This window comes from Mus musculus, chromosome 5, assembly GCF_000001635.26.
Source record: "Mus musculus strain C57BL/6J chromosome 5, GRCm38.p6 C57BL/6J".
NCBI lineage: Eukaryota > Metazoa > Chordata > Mammalia > Rodentia > Muridae > Mus > Mus musculus.
In genome coordinates this window covers 43553014-43573900 of record NC_000071.6, presented here as the reverse complement: position 1 = coordinate 43573900, position 20887 = coordinate 43553014, and the positions used below count along the sequence as shown (strand labels likewise).

Below are 20887 nucleotides of genomic sequence, written 5' to 3'. Positions count from 1 at the left end.
GGCTTCTAAAAGGTTCTTTCTCAAGTTAAAGCAGAATTTCTTTTTTTTTAAACATTGTATTTTATTATTTCGTGTGTTTGAGTGTTTGCCTACCTGTATGATTGTGGCCCGTGTACGTGCCTGGTACCCAAGGAGATCAGAAAAGAGAAGATCAGAAGAGAGATTGGATCCCCTGGAACTGGAATTCGAGACAGTTGTGAACAGCTGCGTGAGTGCTGAGAAATGTCTCCTGAATCTTCTGAAAGAGCAACAAGTGTTGCTCTATCAAGCCCCCAAATTTCATTTTAAAGCATTACATATTTCATCTTCAGCTAACATTTGCTTTCCTTCATGTAAGAAGATCATGTACATTTTCTGTCCCTTATAGCAGCTTCCCATTTTGTGATAATTTATGATATTTGCATTTCCTAGAATTGTAGCATTCTTTTTTGTTCTATGGACAAGTTCCCGTCATTGTTTAGACTCCGTGTCTGGAAGGATCCAGCACTCACTCTTGCATTTTTATAGTGGCTTCTCGGTTGCTGAGTGTTTAATTTTGATTCATGTTTTGTTATGTTGGATTTCATTATCACATTCCTTCAAAAGGGAGGATAATGTAGTCCTTGGATTCCTGTGTGTTTAAGAATGCTGGCATGCTTCTTTTAGCAGGATCAGTTGGCTAAAAGGAAACCTTGGGTTATGTTTCCATGCTGTTTAGGACTTGGTGGATGCTGTTGGCTGTGTTTTCGTGTTGAGGGCTGTGGAGAGGATGGTGAGGTCTGGTCAGTGCCTCTGTGGCTCATGTTGCTTAAACATTCTTTGAATATCCGAATCTCATGGAATAGATTATTATTATGTTTAAGGACTGAGCCTCATACAGTTCCTGCTGGCCTCAAGCTCACTATGTAGCCTAAGGATGGCATTGAACTTCCGAGTCTCCTGCTTACACTTCCTGAACAGTGGGATCACAGGTATAGGCCACCAACCCCAGTTTGATGATGTCCAGTGCTCTGCGCATGCTAGGTAAGTACTCTAGCAACAGAGGTACATTCTCCACACTTGATATTGATAATCATCAGTTTGGCTTCTTTTTTACTGGGACATGGTGTGCACTTCAAATGCAGGAATCCCTCTTTCTCTCAGCTTGAGAAACTTTTGATATTAAGGTTTTTTTCTCCTTGACCTCCTTTCTTTCTGTTCAGAATACTAATCCGAGCTTCCCAGCCCCCGTTGTCTTCAGTCTGCATTGCCTGCTGTCTTCAGCTCCTTGTTCCTTTCAGCTTCACTGTGTGAGTTCCTCTGCATGCTCTGTACTTGGGGTGGCATGTATCTCCTCTCTGTTATTGCTGAGTCGAGGAACACTTCTCTAATTATTTTTTCTTTCATCATTCACTGATTTCCTGAGCCTCTCCAGTCCACTTTTCAGTTGGTTTTTGTCTGTTTTTCTTTTTACGAATTCTGTTTCTTTTATGAATGTATATTTTTCTGAGAAACTATGTTGGTAACTCATTAAAGACTAATGAAAACTAACCTCTTTCCTCATGGTGGCCAGTCACTGAAGAGAAACTATTATTATTATTAATGTTATTATCAATCATTTGCCTTCTGCATTTACTTCTTGAAACATCTTGCCCATATTTCTTTATGTGGCACTGCTCACACACGAACAGATGACTCTACCTGTTTTACTAGAAGCAGTTGTGTGTGTGTGTGTGTGTGTGTGTGTGTGTGTGTGCGTGTGTGTATGCCTCTGTGAGTATGTGCCTGTGTTTGTGTGTACATACCTGCACATAAGTGTTGAAGGCATGGCTAACCATGGTTATGACAGGTTGTGGTCTTCCTCTACCCTTTCTACCTAACCTATGTGCATAAAATGTCAGGCTCTGGCATTCAGAAGTCAGTGTGAATCACTAGGCATCCCTCAGAGGTACAGCTTGTGTCGCCATGGTAGCTAGGGTCCTGCCTCTCACTCTCTTCATCACTTCCTATCCCAAGTAACCCAATCAGAGATACTTCATAAACAGTGTAAGCCTGCATAATTTCCTGCTTCTTCCTTAGTCATCAGCTACTTCCTTCCCCATCACTCTTCTGCAGTATGGGAATGGATTTTATAGAATAGTTTATTTAGGGCATGGGAAGGGGAGTTAAGAGAGTAGCAGAGGCAGAGAGAAGGAGAGAGTAGAGAAGTAGGGGCTGGCTATGGCCACGTGGGGGGGGGAAGAGGATTGGGGAGCAACAGGGCAAGAGGGTAAGAGAGAAGAGGGGAATAGACTTTAATAGAAACACTCTGATTGCTTCTGCACACATTTTGCAGTCCAGGCTGCATGTCCTCCATAGCATCCAACTCTCTTGTCTTTGGAAGTACAAAGAAGGGTCACCCTCCCACATCCCCGAAGGCCAGGTCTAGCCTGGCTTGAGGAGTTGCTTAGGTAGGGGAATGTGTACTGGGTTAGCCTGAATCACTCATGAACTCTGCTCCTCCATCAGTGATCTCCTGAAGCTTGCCACCCCGGTGACACTAGAAAAAGGGAAAGGCAGTCAATATACCTGGTTGCCAGTGATAAACCCGGGGACCCAGGTAGTTCTCCACGAGACTGTAACATCAATACACAAATGTATTCTGTTGGAAGCCACTGAGTTTTGGAATTCTGCTGTTAAGCAAGGCAGGAAAAGCCAATGGTCTCTAGCAAACACAAGGAAGCCAGAGAATGGAGGTAGCCATGAGAGCTGGCTCCATGTGACTCAGAGGAGACAATTTGTCATGTCTCTAAGATGGACCACTCCAGTGGTTTCTGCAAATGTTGGAGGGAAGTGGAGAAGATCCAAAGTGAGGGTTTCAGGTTGCAGAGCACTTCAGATTTCCTGTCTTCACCAGAAAAGAAACCAATCTCTTTCTGCTTCTCTCTGCTTCCTTGACTGCAAATACATCTTGTCAGGCACTGAGCTGAATGCGGTTGGCAGTGTTATTTACCACCCTGAGCAAATGTGGCTGCTTTATGATAGATTACAGTGATCATCTATATCTCCCAAAGAGTCATGGGAACTGCTTCTGTCCCCTTCCTGTTGCAATTTATAGTCTATATATGTTTCTCTTTTTCTCAGTCAAGTTTTAAAACAAGTTTTCAAATGAAATGTGAATACAATCCAAGACACTTTGAAAGACTGTCGGGCCAAGAAAGAATGGAAGCTGTCTTAGTCTTGGTCTCATTTTCTCAAATACAGCCTACATGTTAGAGTCACAGTGATGTCCCTTTCAGAACCATGTAAGGTGGTTTTAATATTTGTCCTGCCATTCACAAATGGTGTGACTTTATAAACTCCCTGGAACTTTATCACCCATAAAAATATGAAAGGAGCAGTAGCCATTTTGATCCTATGGGGATAATGGCAATGAACAAATAATCTTCCAGGAGGGGAAGGTTCTAGGATGAGGCCAGGTCTTGAGCTTTACTCAGTATACACTACTTGAAAGTGCCTTGTGAATTCTGAGAGTGACACCTCAGTTCTCTCAGGCATCCGGAACAATATGGCAGGCATTCCATGAGAGAGCTTGATTTAAAGTTATACAAGGTAAGACGTGGTCAGTCCAACTAAACTAACAAAGAGAAGAATTTGAGAGTTGTTTCTGAGATGTAGCTGCTGCTGCAGCTGACAGTGAGTCTTCACAGACCTCTCCTCTGATGTCAACTACTTTGTTGACATTGCTGTTATTATCCCCATTCTAGGCAAGAAGAAGCCAAGTGCCAGATCCAGGATGGAACTGATCCAAGACACAGGGCCACAGAGCTGGAATAAGTACTGTAGGGTCACCTGGGGTCATTTGCATTTCCCCGTTTTCTATATTGCTCATCTGACTGGAGAGGACACCCACTCAGGGCTAGACATGCCTAAGAGATAATGAAAGGCTTACCCAGGGACATTTCCTTCCTGTGCAAATCCACCAACCCTTAGTTCACCTTCAGCTGTCTTTTCTGCTGAACTTGGGAAAAGTGAACAAATGCTCCTCTTGTTTCCAGTTATTCCAAGGCCAGAGTCAACCCAGGGCAGTTCTTGTTCTCTGAGTCTACTGCAATTATTCGAGTCACCCAACCATTTCCCTGGCTTGGCTCTGTGTTCTGCAATAAAAAGCTCTGCCACACCCTTCTGCTCTCCTTGTCCTGTCCCCTTATCCAAACAGTGTGTGTGTTTCAGTGTGGCATTGTGTGTCCCCTATTCCAGGGAATGAGAGTACCTAGAGCACTACATCAGCACTAAGCTGTGGGAGTGGTCATTCCACACACTAAAATCTCCTGGGGGTGTTTGAGGATACCCATGTTCTAGTCCTTCCATAAAGCACAGGGATGGGGTTGGGGGATTTAAGTTGCTATTAATGACTAGAATCTTCTGGGACAGAGGTGTGTTACCAAAGGCACCTAGGTAACTTGCTGATGTCTTTGGTTAGATGGCTCCAGAGCCAGGATTTATGGTTCAAGATCCTTTGGGATTCTCATTGTCTCTACCATGGTCCCCAAATGTGAAGAGTGGATAGTCTAGTTTCACTTGGGTCTAGCATGCATTTTATGCTTTGGAAAGTAATAGAATTTATTTCTCACGAAAGTCAAATGTCACTTTGCAGATGTCATCCTGACATTCATTAGCGACCTCATGTGCACATTCTTCCACACCGTTTCCACTCTGCACACACATTTATGTCTAAGATGACATCCTCACATACCTTCTTTCTGTAACATGCTTCTTCACTAAGAAACTCATGCTAGCTTGTCATCTCCGCTCTGATTCTTTAGTAAAATTGGAATAGTTTATCCAGATATTTTCAACCAATGGATTGTTTGGTTGCCTTTAATTAAAAAAAATTATTAATTCATTTTGAGCAAGGAATTTCTAGGTTGCCTAAGCTCATCTTGAGTGTCTGAGCCTCCTGATTCAGTCTGAGGAGTGTGTGGCACTACAGGTGTGTGCTACAGGGCCTGGTTTGGTTGTCTGTAATGAGTCAGCTTAATTTTTAGTTTTTGAAGCTGTGTTCTGTAGCCTTGGCTTATTCTCGGACTCAGCTGCATCAGCTGGAGGAAATCTCTGAATTTACTTGCTTTTACAACATTCCTGCCATGGGGCCTTACCATGAGGCTTTCTCTACCTGCAAAGTTTATGGCTTATAGTCTCTCAGAGGAGCTTTCTCTCCCCCTTCAGCCAGCATTCAGCATGAAATGAGCCCTCTAGTCTCGGCCCCACTTGTCTGTTTACCCCATTCTGCTTTTCCACTGGTAAAGCTGACTTTCACCTCAGCAGAGGGGAAGGTCACATAGCAGAGTTTTGGTCTTATCCAGTGCTGTCTCCATGTCTAGGCAAGTCTCAGAACATAGTAGGCTCTCAATAAGCATGCACTGCATGAGTGGATTGCCTGTCTTGGGGGCAATGCTCTCAGGTCCTCAACTTACCGCAGCCTACCACATAGAGTAAGTGTCTTTTAAATTTGAAGAAATTGGCAAGGAGAGGAGAAGAGCCTTTCTTCAGGTTACAAAGCAAGGAATCTAGCTCAAATGGTCGTTTCAAGACCATCAATCCTCAAAATTTCCAAAGGACATCTTAGGGCCATCTAGGTCACAGGCGCTGGGAATGTTAGCAAAACAGACCAAACTCCTCTTTACAGGTGATATCAATTGCCTTCTTCTGAGTGCCTACCCTTTTTCATCTCAGTTTTTCCTAATTTTTCCCTTTTAGCCCAAACTAGCATCCCACTTCATTCACAAAGACTGTGTGTATGCACACGCATGCATGGGTGTGTATGGTCATTATTGTCCATTAGGCATTTTTACATGTTATCTCATTTGATCTTAAATAACACTTGGGGCTGTGAGACAAGATAAAAAAGTTATTACACCTCTTCAGAGAAGGAGAACAGACAACCAGGATGGGTGGCTTCATGAAATTATCATCTTCTATGTTTTGATCTCTGTCGCTCCAGCTGTTGCTTCTAGAGGAAACTGACATTCTTGTTCCTTTGACACCCTTCTGGGAGAGCCTACCCTATTGTTCCTAGGGACTTTCCCTTCTCCTTTCCATAGAACTTAAGTTCCACTAGAGTCTCAGATCCAGCAGCTCCAGGCTACTCCATTCTTGGGTCACTCTGGTGAATTTGGGAGAGGTCAAGCATGACAATCTCCTGTGGCATAGCCCTGAGCCCCTACACAGCCCTAAGAACCAATAGTCTTCTCTAGTGAAGCAGATGAACTCTAAGAATATAGCCCAGAAAGTGTAGGCGATTCTCTCCCTCTCTTACTGCCTAGAGAGATCTGGGTAACAATGATGTCAGCCCAGAGACAAGCAGACTCAAGAGTTGAGGAGTGATGGTATTTTCGAGCATGTATATCGAAATGCTTGGGTTCACCAGATCCACCCCACCCTCTGGTCCTACCCACTAAGAGGTCCTAGTTCTGTCTTGATCTGAAGAATTTTGAGTAGAAAGATGCTAACTGAAGGATTTCCTAGATACACCCCTAAGAACAGGGGCATAGTTCTAAGCTATTTTTTCTCCATATTTTCAAAAGAGGCATTGACTATGTGTTCATAAGTGCTTGTCAACTCCTAATTCATAATTTCAGTGGAAGATTGGCCAGGGGATTTTGATCCATGTCTTAAATGTCCTGACATGCTGGAAAAATTAATTATTTTTTGAGATGCACAGGGAAATTTAGACTGACTTTTCTCTGATGTTCTACTTACCTTGCTTTATTTCCCATTGAGACCAGCTCTAATTCCTACGGATCTCTGATAAAGTCATATTTTATTTTAGTAGTTTGTTCTATCCTTTTCTAATAATGTTCATCATGTAAGCATGCAGATGTAATCACTCCCCACTGTAAGGTGGAATTTCTCTTCCTTCTTCCCTAATGGGTCATAGATACTTCCCTGCCCGTGAAGAACATCCCCAGCAGAGCATCTTCAGGGTTTAGAGAAATCTCTGATGTCATAGTTTGTTTTATAGACCCATTTTGCTCAGTTTAAGTCCCTGGCCATTCATCAAACCCTCCTCTAAGTTTTACTGGGAAGATAACTTGTACACATGATTATATCTATCATCTGTTCACTTTGCATAACGTTTCAACATTTAATCAGTTGAAAGGAATTAAGAATAGAGCTGTGAATCGCTTGCCTCTTACTCTCTTGCTCCCCTTCTCTCCACCTTCCCTTCTGCCCCTCTCCACATGGCCATGGCTGACCTCTGCGTCTCTACTCTTCTCCTTCTCTCTGCCTTTCTACAATAAATGCTTTAAAACCAAAAGAAAAAAAGAAAGAAAAAGACCTGTGGCTTGACCTCTCCAAAAGGAGAAATCCTATCTGTTATCTGCAGCATCAGATTCTGCCTGACAATTCCAGTCAGTTCTTCTTTGTTGAGGTCTCAGTTTTCTAAGCAGGTCCCACATTCACAGAATCAGTCTTTGCAGTGGGTCTCTCAACATCTCTCTCCTGTGGGTTTTAGGTTTCTTCTTGCGTGGTATAGTAGACAACATAGAAACTGTAGGCAGAGCAGATGCATAAGCACAGTAAGAAGGTCCATAATCTTTATACTGTCAGAAGAATTATAGCACATCCCAAAGGTTCCCGTGTGCTGGGTACAAAGGATTGACACATGGTTTTCTCTATCACCTGTTCCTGCTTCCCTTTCTGCCTCCTCAACATCCTTATATTTTAGGATGAGACATTACCAATGTGCCTTTCAAGGTGCTAGGATGACAGAGAGTACTCTGAACATTTATATAGCTGCTCCAAACAAGACTCAGCATTCCCCTGCCTCTAACCCTCCATGGACAGGAGTGAAGAGAAGCTATGGGCCTGCCATGGCTCCTGTGGGCCTGGCCTCACTCTTTCCTCTTATGTACTGGTTCACCGGCAGGCTTAACTATGGGCCAACAGGGAATCTAGTCACACCTTGACCCTTCTTTGTGTCCTCCATGCCCATCTAGGCTGTTGCTGGACTATTATCTCTTATGGCTGTTTTCTGGACCTATCTTGAACCCTTCCTGACTTCAGGCCTCTTATCAATGCATTTAAAGACACAAGATACATCACCAGAAAAGTCATCTGCATTCCCCTCTTCACTCTGAATAGCCTCTGCCTCCTAGTTTTGCCTAGCATCTGGCTTTCTTCCCTTAGGTGGCATCTTTGTATCGTGAAGCCCACTCAGATGGCAGCTTTTCAATCCATACCTCTCTTTATGCCATGAAAATGGTATCTTCCTTTTTCTTTCATGCTATCATCAGACTACCCATCCTCCAAGGCTGAATCTCATGTTATTCATATATACAACTCATTGCCCATCCTGGTGAAAGTCACCCACTGATCCTTGACCCCCACCCCCAAGTACTTGTAGAATTCACATCTTTTTCCCTTACCATTCTCTCTAGTAGCACAGTTCTTTGTGATTTCAGTGTCTAGTTGGAAGACCTGTCCATGTGTCCTGGTCTGGAAGTCCTGTGATTTTTTCTTCTAATAATCTGTCTTCCATTCAGCTGTAGGTTTACAGTCACGTGATCACACCTTTGAACTTTTCCTTGCCAAGAACGAGTCTCTTTATATTTTCAAGTTCAAGATTTTCTTTTTTTGTCTTCCACAAATTTCCTCTTCTTGAGAGGATTGTGTAATAGTGTAGAGAGTAATGTACTATATGTGTAATATATTTATTTATAGTAAACAATGCCTAGAGTAAAATATATGTATATATGTATATATAGTAATACTTTTGGAGGTAATGTACAAATGTATATGTAGTAATGCATTGTATTTTCTCTTTATATATACACATATTATCATTTCTTCCTCAGTATTTAATTTAGTTGTTCCAGTGTATAGAAAAAAATTCCTTGAATTTTTTGAATTCATTTGACCTCTATTCAGGATTTAGTTTTGTTCTTCCATTTTCTCTTTACTCTCCTCTGTTTGCTTTTTGCTCCACTATCCATTGCGGTTGTCTAGGTCACCAGTGTATGCCTGAGTCTACCTCCGTGCTCAGTCCTTTGACTTGACTATCATTCTTTCTCTCCTCACTATCTCTTAGCTTTCCTGTGCAGCTCATCTCCTCTTAGTCCCTTTCCTAATTTTTCTTTCTCTTCTCTGCCCTTAGGTCTCTTCACTTCACTGTCTGCACCCGTCTTGTGCCTGTAACCCCAGTCAGTCACAGGGCTGGGAAGATTTATTTCTAGAATAGCATGCCCTTCTGAATGCCGCACTGACATTTACCCAACCACTAGTCATCTCCATGTGCTTCTCCAGTCATCGTACATCTCACATATCCAGTGTGTGGCCCTCCATCTTCCTCCACCTGTGGCTCATACCTCAATCTTTTAGATGCTTAGGCTAAGCCCTTCATAATCCCTTTGATTTCCTTTTGTGAAGTTCAGGTGTTAATCATCTTTTTTCATTCTCCTTAAACATGATCTCAGATACTTTATTTCTCACCATCTCTGCGACTGCTACCTTTTCCTCTTCCAATGTTACCTCCTGCTTCAGTCAGTGACCTAACAAAATCTTCTGTTACTGTCCTTGGAGAAGCCACTGAAAAGACAACAGCCTGTAAATGTCTCCCATGTCTTACAGAGCTAATGCTGCAAGATGAGAAAGAGCCATAGGACGCCCGAGGCTAGCTTCTTTTCCTTTTGAGTCCTTTTATTCCACTTTTCTCTTCTCCCAGTCTTCACCTCTGACCATCCTGTCTGTACTTCTCAAGGATGCCAGGTACCTTCCTACCACAGGCTATCCACACGGTCTTCTCTTGGCATAGGTTTTCCTAATGTGTATATCTAGTTCATTCTATGTCATATGCTACATACACACCCATCATTATATACTGCTATCTCACCTATATATTCAAATTTTGTATTCCTAGTGAAGCCCTTCTGACTGCTCCTCATTTGATTGCAAACCCAGCCACTCTCCACCTCTCCTTTCTCCATCTGCCCAGTGCATGCGTCATTATCCATCATGCTTCGTATTTGACTCACTGATTTTGCATCATTTGTATTTTTCCATGAAAGAAGCTCTTCAAAGTCTGGTATTTTTGTTCTCTTTGTTGTTGAGTTCTGAGTGTCAAGAATAGAGCTTAGTGTTCAGAGACATGCATTTGCTGAATAGAACAGTGAGTGGAAGGCTGTAAATGACAATTCCTCAACAGTGTATTGGGACTTTGACCTCACCACTAAATTTCCTGATAGATAGTTTCATGTCAGGACCTCCATGTTATCTTAAGGAGTTAGATAAAGTTATGAGTTAGGTACAGACAGGGGGGCATCTTTTAATAGACTCTTCTAAAGCCTACAGAAGCTGTCATCCCCCTCACAGATAGAGTTCACCATCCTTCAAGACTACAGATGGCCTTCCACTTCCTTTGACTCTCCATCTCTGCTTTGGCTACAAACTTCTAAATGGAACCCTCGAATACTGTTAAGCAAGTCTGAGATGGGATGTCCTCCCTGTTCTCTGTGCAAAAGCTTTCTGATTTAGGGAAGGGCATGCCCAAGGGGAACAGGGCAGACGGCTCTGTACGCTGCTTTCCAGTTCTGGTTTGGAAAATGACTTTCTGGTATGTGAGTTTTCCTGCTGGTGAAATGAGATGCCACAAATAGAATGGTCCTTGGTCACATCAATTTTATTTTATTAGCATGCTATGACACTGTGTGTTAGTTCTCAAACAGGACTGTGATTTCTATGGCTTCACCTTTTAAAATGCACAGCCATTTGATTTGCTCCCGTGAAATTTTCATCTAGAAGTGTGCTGTTGAGATTGCCTAGCCAGTCTGCTGAGTGCAAGGAAGATGGAGCTGCCGTGCTTGGCTTCCAAACAGCATTCAGACTAGACTTTTTGATTCAAGTTGCTATCCACTTGCCATTCCTCTGCCTCAGACCCTGCAACAGCTTCTCATCTCCCCACAGGTGGAGCTCCAAGTTATTCAAGATGACAGATGACCTCCTTTGCCCTTGCTGTCCCCAGTCAAGCACAAGCACTGCCTGTGATGCCTTCTCTCCAGCTGGCTGTGACTCTGGGGCCCAGAGCACTATCCTAGATGCTGCTCTCAGAGAGCTCCATGCTGTTTCCCTTTTGTAACTCGCCTTCTTGAGCCCATCAAACAGAACCCTCGCCTCTGTCTACTCCAAGGTGCTCTGATCTTTGTGCTTGTGGTTGTTTTGTTTCTGCTAATCTACTCCTCAGCTGGACTCTACAGACCAGGAGCAAAGGATCTTGGTTGTTTTCCAGCTCTGCCCTAGATGACCACAAGCCTGCTGGGCCAGGCACTTCTTAAGTACTAAATCCTATGAATATTCTAATCTTGTGGGTCACTAAAATTTCTTAAAGACCAGCAAGGAGACCTGTACTTGCTTATGAGGAATAGGATGTGGAGAAGAACAGAGTAGAGAACACAAATTCATTCAAGGAACCCCAAGATCCTAACCACTGTTCACATGGGATCTTTGAGAAACTGGTGGAACCCGCATTCAGTCTAGCCACTTTCTTGTTTTTTTCCTTGCTTCTTGACTGAGAAGTTAAGGGGTGAAGGGAAGGAGACTCTACTTGAGGTCACTACCTGCTGAATTCTGTCTGTCAGCTGCCTGGGAACTTCTCTAAACAACCTCATGATTTCAAACAATCAAAGGAAGACAGTGTAAATCTGAAACATTTGAAGCCAACAACCTGATTTGGCTCATGCCTATTAAAATCTTCAAAGGCTAAACATGAAAATCACCCCTGTTTTAGATTATCTCCCTCCCACATGTCATGTCTGGAACCATTTTTATAGTACTGAGTACAAAAGCCCCAGATTGAAGTTCTCTTTCTACACACACCTCTTGCTGTCAAGGGTCCAGGACTCTCTCTAGGCCTGTGGGTCACCTAAGAGTATGTGTGGTCAGAGGGCTTCCTCAAGTGCCTCTGCATCTGAGCCAAGTTGTTTTCAAAACTGAGATGAGTTTGGAGAAGTTGTAACTAACGTTTAAGAAAGGCTCATGTGTTTCCCTTAGAAGACAAAACATGTGGGTGGTGTACTGGGCTATTTTTATGTGAAGTATTTGGTAGATAAACACTTGTTATAAATCTCAGCCTTTCAAGGGAGGTGGGGTTGCAATCTTCTCTCCTCTTGCAGACTCTGTGGCACACCCCAGTGGGTTCCCTCAGTACACAGTGAGTCAGCTCACTGTCCTAGTCTCAAGCAACGATAGTGATTCCAGCTGCCTGAGGAAAACACTCTGTCATTCTGTCTCTGTAGCTCCCTGCATCTGCAATTATACTTTATCCTCAGTTGCTTCTCTCCTAGGTGTCTATTTTAACTTACTTCTGTATGCTGGCACAACAAGCATTCTCCCCACTGGGCTATCTCCCCAGACCCTGCCATACCTTCCTTCCTTCCTTCCTTCCTTCCTTCCTTCCTTCCTTCCTTCCTTCCTTCCTTCCTTCCTTCCTTCCTTCCTTTCTTTCTTTCTTTCTTTCTTTCTTTCTTTCTTTCTTTCTTTCTTTCTTTCTTTCTTTCTTTCTTTTTTCCTTCCTTCCTTCCTTCCTTCCTTTCTTTCTTTCTTTTTTTCTTTCTTTCTTTCTTTCTTTCTTTCTTTCTTTCTTTCTTTCTTTCTTTCTTTTTTCCTTCCTTCCTTCCTTCCTTCCTTCCTTCCTTCCTTCCTTCCTTCCTTTCTTTCTTTCTTTCTCTCTCCCTCTCTCCCTTTCTCTCTCTCTCTCCCTCCCTCTCTCTCCCTCTCTCTCCCTCTCTCTCCCTCTCTCCCTCTCTCTCCCTCTCTCCCTCTCTCCCTCTCTCCCTCTCTCCCTCTCTCCCTCTCTCCCTCCCTCCCTCCCTCCCTTCCTTTCTCTCTCTCTCTTGTATTATTTTATTAGATATTTTCTTTATTTACATTTCACATGCTATCCCGAAAGTTCTCTATACCCTCCCCCTGCCCTGCTCCCTTATCCACCCACTCCCACTTCTTGACCCTGGTGTTCCCTTGTACTGGGGCATATAAAGTTTGCAAGACCAAGGGGCCTCTCTTCCCAATGATGGCTGACTAGGCCATCTTCTGCTACATATGCAGCTAGAGACACGAGCTCTGGGGAATACTGATTAGTTCATATTGTTGTTCTACCTATAGGGTTACAGATCCCTTCAGCTCCTTGGGTACTTTCTCTAGCTCCTCCATTGGGGGCCCTGTGTTCCATCCTATAGATGACTGTGAGCATCCACTTCTGTATTTGCTAGGCACTGGCATAGCCTCACAAGACACAGCTATATCAGGGTCCTTCCAACAAAATCTTGCTGGCATATGCAATAGTGTCTGGGTTTGGTGGCTGGTTATGGGATGGATCCCCGGGGTGGGGTAGTCTGTGGATGGTCCATCCTTTCATCTTAGCTCCAAACTTTGTCTCTGTAACTCCTTCCATGGGTATTTTGTTCCCTATTCTAAGAAGGAATGAGTATCCACACATTGGTCTTCCTTCTTCTTGATTTTCTTTTGTTTTGCAAATTGTATCTTGCATCCCCCAGATCACCTGGAACACTCATCATTCCTCATTCTCTGATATCGTTAATTCTACTACTGGGTAATTCTTTTCAGCTAATACAAATGTTTGAGTGTCTTCTATCCTGAAGTAGCCCTGACTTGGCCCCTTTGACCATCTCTAACCAACAAACACACATATCTATCTGTCCAAAGAGATATAGTCCTGGCATGTTAAAAGCATCTTCCAGCACAGTTTGGGGTAAAGAAAGCAAGGTATCTCTTTTTAAGGATACTGCAAACATTGCTACCAGAAAGCATTCAAATGTACCTGCTCAACAATTCCTGCCTTCAAAGCAGTATGATGATAATTTTCACATCCATCTTCCAATGGAGTAGATGACAATGCATATTTCTTTTTTTTTGTGCTTAAAATCTTTTTTAAGTTTAAAAGAATGTTTTATAGATTATATTATCACACATATATACATATTGAAAGTTAAACAATATACAAAACATAAGCTATAAATATTATACCTTCAAGAAAACAGAGCATCATGATAAAGTTTTTTTGCATCACTTATTTATTTATTTATATTTTTTTATTACATATTTTCCTCAATTACACTTCCAATGCTATCTCAAAAGTCCCCCACACCCCTCCCCCCACTCCCCTACCCACCCATTCCCATTTTTTGGCCCTGGCGTTCCCCTGTACTGGGGCATATAAAGTTTGCCTGTCCAATGGGCCTCTCTTTCCAGTGATGGCCGACTAGGCCATCTTCTGATACATATGCAGCTAGAGACAAGAGTTCCGGGGTACTGGATAGTTCATAATGTTGCACCTACAGGGTTGCAGATCTCTTTAGCTCCTTGGATACTTTCTCTAGCTTTTCCATTGGGGGCTGTGTGACCCATCCAATAGTTGACTGTGAGCATCCACTTCTGTGTTTGCTAGGCCCCGGCCTAGTCTCACAAGAGACAGCTATATCACGGTCCTTGCATCAAAAGCTTGCTAGTGTATGCAATGATGTCATCATTTGGAGGCTAATTATGGGATGGATCCCTGGATATGGCAGTCTCTAGATGGTCCATCCTTTTGTCTCAGCTCCAAACTTTGTCTCTGTAACTCCTTCCATGGGTGATTGTTTCCAATTCTAAGAAGGGGCAAAGTGTCCACACTTTGGTCTTCGTTCTTCTTCAGTTTCATGTGTTTTGCAAATTGTACCTTATATCTCGCTATACTAAGTTTCTGGGCTAATATCCACTTATCAGTGAGTACATATCATTTGAGTTCTTTTGTGATTGTGTTACCTCACTCAGGATGATGCCCTCCAGGTCCAACCATTTGCCTAGGAATTTCATAAATTCATTCTTTTTAGTAGCTGAGTAGTACTCCATTGTGTAAATATACCACATTTTTTGTTTCCATTCCTCTGTTGAGGGGCATCTGGGTTCTTTCCAGCTTCTGGCTATTATAAATAAGGCTGCTATGAACATAGTGGAGCATGTGTCCTTCTTACCGGTTGGGACATCTTCTGGATATATGCCCAGAAGAGGTATTGCTGGATCCTCCGGTAGTATTATGTCCAATTTTCTGAGGAACTGCCAGACTGATTTCCAGAGTGGTTGTACAAGCTTGCAATCTCACCAACAATGGAGGAGTGTTCCTCTTTCTCCACATCCTCGCCAGCATCTGCTGTCACCTGGATTTTTGATCTTAGCCATTCTGACTGGTGTGAGATGGAATCTCAGGGTTGTTTTGATTTGATAATGCATATGTCTAAACAATATCAACTTAAAGGCATAAACCTTTAAACCATTTCCAGATTTCCTTGGTTTCTAGAATATTCTAGGTACGGCAAGCTAGAAGTTGGAGATAATCTTTGAAAGTGAGACCTATGAGGATGGAGGGTGCCCATGCCATGGGTGAAGAGCTGCCAGTTAGGCTCTGAGTATTTCTGTTGCCTTCTAGTGATGGGCTTTGAGGACAGGTGGAGGCAGGTGTTCAATCAGGCAGTGCAAGCCATATTTTCAGGAAAACCTTTTAGTAACAGTCTCTGCCTACAATGTGTGCACGTGTATGTACACTCATAGTATGAGTGGAGAAATCAGAGGAGAATATGAGAGGGGCATGCTATTAATTGTGAGGGATAGCTGGTGTGCCCTGTATTCCAATAGATGAGAAGTACCAACATAAGTTTGACTAAATCATGTTATGTTTTGTAGGTGGGAGTTATGTCAATAATTCTTTATAGGCATATTACATCAGTACTTTTCTTATCAACCAGGAAAGATGTGTGAGATATGAAATGTCAATTCTTTGTTGTAGATAGGAAAGGAGACAGTAAGGTTGAATGGTAGCTCACCAGAGGCAGAATTCATAAGAATACCTCATGACTTTAGACTGTGCTCTTGAATGTTTTCACCTTGCTATCTTGCACAAATGAGAGTTTAGCTGATAGACAGAATTCTGAGTATGTAAATCATCCGGGCTCACTTTATTTATTTGTTTATTTATTTATTGGTTTGTTTATTTATTTTTCGTTTAGACTCCTCAATCATGACATGAGAGGATACGCTTGCAGCATCCATCTTTGACTGGAACCATTCCAGTGACAAGAGAGATAATTACAATGGCGAGAAACACAATTGGAAACCTGGCTTCGTGGGCTGGGATGCAGACAAAGCATTGCAATAGCCCAGTGCCTCTGTGAAGGCTGTATTTCACATCCCAACAACACGGAACAAATTGCACAAACGCAAGGAATTAGATCCCTTGGTAACAAATATTGAAGTCACTTTTTAAAATGTCACCAAATGGCTCTGTTAACTCTGTTTTGTAACAAGTGAGAGGCAGATGGCACTTTGAAGTGTATGATGCATCTTGGAAGAGCAAAATTGCTCAGGCATTTTTGTCTAGTTTGCTAAGATGGAGTGATGATGCCCCAGATGAAAGGCGCTTGGCATGCCCTCACACAAAAGGCTGAGTACCACTGAGGATCACACTGTTCACTGTAAGTTGGGTTTCCTGAAGGCTTACACACTTGCTGAATGAAAGTTGCAAAGCAAGGGGCTGCAGGGGGTGAGGGGAGAAAGTTCCCATCTTCTAAATGCCTACAATGCTTTTCATGTAGTTGGTGACAATTATACAGCTTATTAAATTCTCTGCAATTACTCTCCTTCCTTTTAACTTCTTATTTTATTTTACTGTTTTGAGACAGGGTGTGGGCTAGCCTCTGCTCCTTTTGTAGCTAAGGATGACCCTGACCATAGGAAACTCTGGCTTGCTGAAATTACAGTGTGAACCACACCACTTCTAGTTTGTGCAGCTCAGGGAAGGGAACCCAGGGCCTCTTTTTTCTGGGCAAGCAGTTGGTCAGATAAGCTAAGGCTCAGATCTTTCATTTTAAGTATGACAAAGTTGAGGTCCAGGAGCACCCCATACATATTGAGCTGGGAATCAGGCCTTGACCTGACATCCTAGATCTTTCAAGCTTATCCATTCCAGGTCAAATTCTGACCCTGTCTGCCTTTATTGCTTATCCAAAAACTATTTTCATGCTCAGAAGAATTGTTAAATGTTAAAATAGACACAAAAAGTAAATATTGACATAATGTCTCATTTTTGTGTCAAATTCCGAATTTACTATTTTCAGAAGTAGGAATTTATAACATGCTTTTGATAGTTATTCCAAATCCATTTCAAAGCGTGTTTCACTTGCCTTCCCCCCATAACAAAGACTGTAATGCAAAACCTGTAGACTTCAGAATTACTGTTTAACTGGGGCGGGAGGGGGGGCAGGTTACCCACATTACATACATTATTGGGTAGACAATTAGCACATTCATGACTTGAAAGTTCGTTCCTATCCCAAATTAGAAGTCAGACAAAGAAATAACTTTTACTTTTCTGAATGGAATATGGACTCAACACTGGAGGTGCAGCGACTACAGTTGCCACTTTGAAAATGGAGCCCACACAGTGACATTGATGGGACAAGAACTTGAAGGGGGATTGGTTTCCTGATGGCATCCTGAGCAGCCACATCACCCTTGGACCACCTACATTCGAACACCTTGTTATGTGTTGAGATAAACCCCCTAGTTGCTAAAGGAACCGGGTTTATGATACCCACAGGAAGTACAATGCTAACCGATTCCCCCATAATAGAATTTTAAGAGAATTCCAGTTTTCTAACATAGTGCTATATCCATGCCAGTTTTTATCAGGATTTGTGTCTCCAATATAGAGAAATATTGCAAATTTAACAAGAGAGTTTTAGGGATGGTGCTTATTTTGTTGGGTACAGAGTAGGGCAGAGTAAGATGGGGGGCTCTTTCTGGTTGTGGGAAGATAGTCCCCAGAGTCCTGAACCAAGAGACTATCATCCTTTCAGACAATATGGGTTTGAGGGAGTATGAGTGAGCGAGCACTGGACTCCATGTGACCCACCATTTTGCTTTGCTTTGCAAAGTTATGACCTTTGGAGAGCAAGAAAGGATCCAGAGAGATCATTCTTTTCTACATTTTTTACCTTGGGGAAGGACCACACTGAAGCCACAGCAGGCATATATGATAACCAATGTGGTTTTAATAGACCTCCAAGGAAGATACTTCCTCAGCCTCTGCCCTCAGGGGACCATATCAACGCTGAAAACCTTGCAGTACATTCTTGTTTTACTTAAATAGACATGTGAAAAAAAAAAAAAAAGAAAAGCACCCCCTGCTAGTCTAAGGCAGAATGAGGAGTTAGTGGGCTGTAAAGGGTGGAAGTCCTCTGTTAAGTTGTTCACTTATTACCTTGCTAGCTGGTAAATGTTCTCATGATTTCATCCAACAATAGAACAATAGCTGCATTCCATCCCTGAAAGTCATAGGAGAGAGCTAACACACAGGATATACTGCTGGGGATATTTGTAAAAACTCCTCTGCGTAGCAGTCCCAAGTCTGTTCTCACTCTACAGCAGCTCGCCGTCCATCTCATAGCGAAGATGCTCTCCGTGTACAGTCTCAGGCTCATGAACTACAATGCCCTAGTCTCGTCCCCTTTCCTTATATTTGTCTGCCCTTAAATCTTAGCTTTGAAACATTTCTAAGATAAAAATGTGAAAAATCCCCCCCCCCCCCCCCCCCCGCGCTCTTCATCACGCATCTGTTCTCATCTGGGCTTTGGGTACAAAACTGAGATTTATATTCTCAAAACAAAAGCAAAAGGCAGCAGTGAGACAATTGTCTGGGTCTTTCCAGCTAAGCATATCCTGGCTACAATTGTTTGGGTAATTGAAAGACAATGACTCTTCTGGGGCAGTTCCCTGCATGGGGGCCTTCCCTTTGGGTAGGTGCTGTTTCAGACCTATGAGGAAATATCCCAGACCAGTTGTTTCTAAAAGCTATACCCATGACTCTCGGCCAGTGGAGTGGGATTGGCCGTCTGCCTCCAATGCTGACTGTTGGCTCAATTAATGTTTTGTATGCTTTCAAACTTGAAGCCACACAGGAAGTCACACAATTCACCCCATTCCAAAGTCTGCCCTGTCTTGGCTCTGTCTTCTCTAATGACTTAATCTCTAGAAATGGTGATGATTAAAACGTTTAAAAGAGAAGTGATTCTTTAATCTTCATTTACAGCCTCCTAACGTAGCTCTGATGAGGGAGAACATTATTTTTAAAAACCTGGGAAATGGAACAAGGAAGCAAATGAGCACTGCGGCAGAGATTGGTTTTGTTTTTGTTTGTTTGTTTTAATCTTCACATACTTACTCCTAGCATGATACTAAGAAAGAAAAGGAAACTCCAAAACAGGATTCCAAGGCTAAAAGAAAACCTCTCAGATTTATCAGGCTCTGCAGTTCATGGGTGATAGATCAGGTCTACGATGTGTTTCACTGGGCTGGAGTAAAGTACCTGCCGGGAAAAGGAGAGGACCCAAGTTCAGTCCCTGGGACCTATGGAGCCTTGGAGAATGGCATATTCCTGGGGCTTGCTAGCTAGCCACCCTAGGATGCTTGACAAGCTCTGAGTTAATGAAAGCCTATGTCTAAAAAAAATTTTTTTTAAGGTGGACAGAGGCAGAGATTGTCTTTAGCCCTTCAGGCATGCACACATGTGTACCCATACAATCATGAATATGCACATGATAATGAATTATTTTTAATGGGTTTCAGTGTCATCTGCTTCAATCTGGATTTAGCTCTGTGTGTTTCCTTATGACCGAAGTCCTGTGCTAAATGTCTCTTTATCAGCAGTGAGTCCCTAAGCACCTTAGTCAAGAAGTGCCCCTTTCCTGTCTGTCCATTTCTTCCTTCTGTCCACTAACTTACTTGGTTCTTCACTTAGTCTGTGAAGGGGCCATTTGGGTCTATGGTTCTTTTGTTTGTAGTTTCCTCTAAGGCAGGGTTCACAAGAGCAGGCCCTTTGGTTCTTGCTTACTGCTATGTCTAGTGGAGTGGTTTTCAACCTGTGGGTCATGATCCCTTTGGGGTCAGACAATGCTTTCACAGGGGTTATCTAAGACCATCAGAAAACACAGATATTTAAATTGCAATTCATTACAGGAGCAAAATTGCAGTTGTGATGTGGCAATGAAAATAATTTTATGGTGGGAGTTCCTATAGCATGAAGAATTGTTTAAAGAGTCATAGTATTAGGGGGGTTGAGAAACACTAGTCTAGAGTAATGATTGGCACATATTGGGTGTTCAGTAAATGCTTATTGATCAGGTAGAGCAAGACGAGGGCTGCAATAGCAACAGGTCCTATTGAGCATATATCATGCAGACCACTGGGCTAAGCTGTTTATGTCTGTGACACAAAGGGAAGAGAGTAGTGATATGCTGGGATTCTTGAGGTTAAAGCTGATGAAGAGAGAATTATTTCTTTTCTAGCCGTGATACTGTTCCATGGTTCCTGTTTCCCACTACCTCCATGACCCCTTTCTCAGGCATGAAGTTCCCAGCTTCCACGCATGCATTTGGCCTTTCGCCCTCGGTTTTTCATATGCTTGTGCTAAAGTGGTCACAGAGACATTTTACTCCACACAATAAATAGATAAAAGTTTTAAAAATAAATTTCTCCAATATAGGTAGATAATCTAAATGTCTTCTCATCTGTTGATAAAATCTATTAACTGAATTTTAAAAGATATTTATTTTATTTTATGTGTGTGGGGTTTTTGCCTGCATGTTTGTGCAGCATATGTAGGCTGTGCCTACAGAATCCAGAAGAAGACATCAGATCTCCAGAACTGGAGTTAAAGACAGTTGTGAGCTACCACGTGGGTGCCGGGAATTGAACCAGGGTCCTACGGAAGACAAACCAGTGCTCTTAACCACCAAGGCATCTCTCCAGCCCCTTACCTATTTTTTAAGGCTGCACTGATTTGTAATAATAATAAAACAGGGGTTAGATGAAAGCAATCTTAAGCCCCACTGTTCACTGGAGCAGT

General features: G+C 42.6%; 1 protein-coding gene and 1 long non-coding RNA gene across 4 annotated transcripts in view; one reads left to right on the top strand and one right to left on the bottom strand.

The window, feature by feature from the left end:
* Positions 1–20887, bottom strand: part of C1qtnf7 (C1q and tumor necrosis factor related protein 7) — a 103702-nt gene that overhangs the window by 45226 nt on the left and 37589 nt on the right. The window lies entirely within an intron of this gene.
* On the top strand, positions 515–18155 carry Gm15866. 2 transcript variants are annotated; one of them, XR_003955909.1, is made up of 3 exons: positions 515–1002; positions 10903–11125; positions 15993–18155. It is a non-coding gene; the product is annotated as a predicted gene 15866 (long non-coding RNA). The 2 variants fall into 2 exon arrangements; XR_868397.2 differs by lacking the exon at positions 10903–11125.